The following is a 3,996-nucleotide window of genomic DNA, read 5'->3' on the forward strand; positions in this document are numbered from 1 at the left end:
AATTGACAGCAATGAGTTTGGTTTGGGTTTGGTCTCCAGCCAGATAAAGAAGCGGGACATCCTGGTCTAAGCAAGGGTACACTCCAAGGGTCTGAGGCCCGAATAGTGTGAGGCTTTGGGAGTGGTAGTTTGTCTGGAACAGCTGGATTAAAAGTGGTAGTGTCGAGGAGAAGTGTCAGCAAGGAGCCAAATCATGGAGGGCCTTGCATGCCAAGCCAAGGAGATTGAACTTGACCTTGAAGCTAGGAGAAACCTCTGGAGGGTTGTTATGGATTAAATTGTGTCCCCCAGAAATATGTGTTGGAATCCTAAAGTCTACAACTGTGGAGGAGCCCTGGTGGCACAGTGATTAAGAGCTACAGCGAGCTACAGCTGCTAACCAAAAGGTTGGCAGTTCAAATCCACCAGTCACTCCCTGGAAACCGTATGGGGTAGTTCTACTCCGTCCTATAGGGCCACTATGAGTCGGAATTGACTCAATGGACAACAGACAGTAGGTTTAGTTTTTTGGCGTATACCTGTAGATGTAATCCCATTTGGGAATAGAGTGTTCTTTGTTACGTTAATGAGGACAAATCAGTGAGAATGTGTCCTAAACCTAATCACTTCTGAATTAATAAGGAGCAGCATAGAAACGGAGACAAGAAGCACAAACTGGGGTAGATGCCGCATGAAGACTGCCAAGGAACCAAGGAACATGGGGGCTACAGAAGCTGAGACAAGGATCTTCCTCTAGAACTGACAGAGAGAGCCTTCCCTGAGAGCCAGTGCCCTGAATTCAGACTTCTAGCCTACTAAAGTGTGAGAAAATAAGTTCCTGTTCTTTAAAACCACCCACTTGTGGTATTTCTGTCACAGCAGCACTGGCTAATAACCAAGACAAGGGTTTTAAACCAAGGAGTCTTATGGATAAACAAACACATGACAGGCTGGAGCTACCAAGAAGGGCTTCCTGGAGGAGGCCAGACTTGAGCTGAAGGATGGATAGGATTTGGAAAACTGGCAGGGAGGGAGAGGTGTGGTGTTCTGATTAGCTGGTGCAGTGAAAGCTCTTGAAAACCCTTCCCTCCCCCACGGCCAGGGCCTCTTGAAACCGTTTGAATCACAGGCTGCCTGTGTTAATTAAAGATGTGTTTGTCTGTTATTTGAAAGCTGCGGTTTCTCTTTAACAGATTCGGGGCCCCATCCTTTGACTGGGAACCAAGAAGGAATGAGAACGCATCCTCTTGCCCAGAGAGCTAATTATTGAAATACTGTGGGCCTCACCAGGGTTGATGGCGTCACTGATCTCCCTCCTCCAACAGCTTCTAATTTCTAACCGGTCAAAGTTTTTGGTACATGTTTATGGCCTGCCCCAAACCCAGCTGGAAGCTTTTTTTCCATAAACTCTCCCTGAGACAAGTAGCCAGGTCTCACATATTAAAATGAAAACATCAAAAAGGTTGTAAAAAAAAAAAAAGTGCAGGCTCATTTGTGAGGCCTCAGCTCACAAAACCTGGATCGAAGTTCAACAGCATCTGCCCTATTTTTTCTGCAAAGCTGATAATCAAGTTAGATCAATGATAATAATCACTTGTTAACCATTCACACAACAAACACTTAGTGGGCATTAGTTGGGTGCCCTGGCGGCACAGTGTTTAAGCACTCAACTGCTAACCAGAAGGTCAGTAGTTCAAACCTACCAGGCACTCTGTGGGAGAAAGATGTGGCAGTTTGCTTCCCTAAGATTACAGCCTTGGAAACCCTATGGGGAAGTTCCACTCTGATCTATAGATTGCTATGAGGGAATCGACTCGACAGCAACAGGCAGCTGGATGCCAGGGCTTGAGCTGGGCACCAAGGTAAGAGGATGCCTCAAGCACGAATCCTCCAGTCCCCATCACCCTCCAGGAATCAAACTACTTTCTGGATGACAAAGTGTTTTCACATGCAATGTTATAAACTGTAGGTACTGTTATTATACTCATTTGTCAGAGGAGAAAGCCAAAGCTTTCAGAGGTTAAATGCCTTGCCCGGAGTCATGATGCTAGTGAGTGGTAGAACTGACACTTGACCTTGGGTCATCTGAGTCCAGATCCTAAGTTCTGTCCACTCTAGTCTGCTGCTTGTGGAGCAACCCATCTAACTGTCATCGACTTGAGTTGGGGCAAAAGCTCCAAGAGATTCAGTTGTCACTTTTCATCTATCCAGCATCCACTCCCACCTTACTACTCTGACTTCCCTTTTGGAGGAATTCCCCATTGTGAGAAGGGCAAAACCAAGCCCCCACCTCCTACAACTGCCTTTACTTGAAAAATCCTTCCTCAGCCGCTCCTCGTGCCTATGGACAGCCACATGTGAAAAATAACCTCAGCCAATCAGATGCTCGTTCCTAGAGCTGACTCTGGAGCAAGTGGTGAGAGCACCGTGGGAAGTGAAAGTCACTTTCAGTAGAGGACTCTGGATCAGACTGTGCCTGCAGGACTCTCTTGACTGGAGTTCCTGAAGCTCCTTTGGGTCTGCCCTGCTGTGCAGCCTCTTGTTGATTCTGTGAATCCTCACTATCTTCTAGTATTCTCCCTTTGCTTAAGATGGCCAGAGTTGGTTTTGGTTGCTTGTAACCAAGAACTCTGACTGACAGAAGGCCATAGGTCTTCATCTCGTTTATAGAGCCAGCAAGAAATAGTCACCTCCCAGTGGTGCTAAGGACACTGACCAAGGAGATTCTGACCAAGAAAACCCTTTTTTGGATGCTGTAAAAATGTTGGCACAACCATTCTTGCCAAAAAAAAAAAAAAAATCCATGGCCAATGAGTCGATTCTGACTCATAGTGACCCTATAGGACAGAGTAGAACTGCCCCATAGGGTTTCCAAGGCTGTAATCTTTGCAGAAGCAGACTGCCACATCTATCTCCTGTGGAGTGGCTAGTGGGTTCAAACCACTGACCTGTTGGTTAGCAGCCACGCACTTAACCACTGCACCACCAGGGCTCTTTATTCTTGCCAAAGCCTGAGAAATATCATAGGTCAACAGACCTGGCCATCTAGGCTGGTGCCCTCAGGAGCTGCCTATTTCCTAGAAAGCCAATCATAATCTCTGTTTCATTTCTCACTGCTGAGTTCCAGACCTCTTAACTCTTCAAGCTACCATCCACCTTGCTCTCGTACAATGACATTCCCATCTGGGCCCTTCTGGCCTTTTAGGAATTGTGATGGTTAACTTTATGTGTCAAGTTGCCGAGGCTATGGTGCCCAGTTGTTTGGTCAAACACCAGTCTAGATGCTGTTATGAAGCAGTTACATGTGGTTAAATCAGCTGGCCTTAAGCAAAGCAGATTGCCCTCTACAGTGTGGATGAGCCTCATCTAATCAGCTGTAGGCCTTAAGAACAAAAAAGGAGCTTTCCCTAAGGTGTAGTCTAACTCCAGACTGTAAATAGACATTTTTTTCTTCATGATTACTGACACCTGACCTATAGATTTTGAGACACAAGATTGCAGGAATCTTCAGCCTGTTACCTGCCCAACAGATTTTGGACTTGCCAGCCCCCTACAATTGTGTGAGCCATTACTTAAAATCAGTCAATATCTCTCTCTTCCCTCCAATATATATAAGGCATACACATATACCAAAAAAACCCAAACACATTGCCATTGAGTCGATTCTGACTCACAGCAACATTATAGAACAGGGTAGAACTGCCCTATAGGGTTTCCAAGGCTGTAAATCTTTATAGAAGCAGACTGCCACATCTTTCTCCCTCGGAGCTGCTGCTGGGTTTGAAAGGCTGACCTTAACCACTGCACCACCAGGGTGCCTTAGAGATATATATATACTGTATATATACATACACATGTATACTTATACATACATACATATATATCTTACTGGTTCTGTTTCTCTAGAGAACCCTAACACAAGGGTCACGTGTGTGGAGACACCAGTGGAAGTAAAATCCACGGGTGGGTCCGCTTAAGGCGGGATGTGCTGCTAAAGGTGGGATGTGCTGCTGAAGG

The sequence above is a fragment of the Trichechus manatus genome, unplaced genomic scaffold (genome assembly GCF_000243295.1).
Source record: "Trichechus manatus latirostris isolate Lorelei unplaced genomic scaffold, TriManLat1.0 scaffold00016, whole genome shotgun sequence".
NCBI lineage: Eukaryota > Metazoa > Chordata > Mammalia > Sirenia > Trichechidae > Trichechus > Trichechus manatus.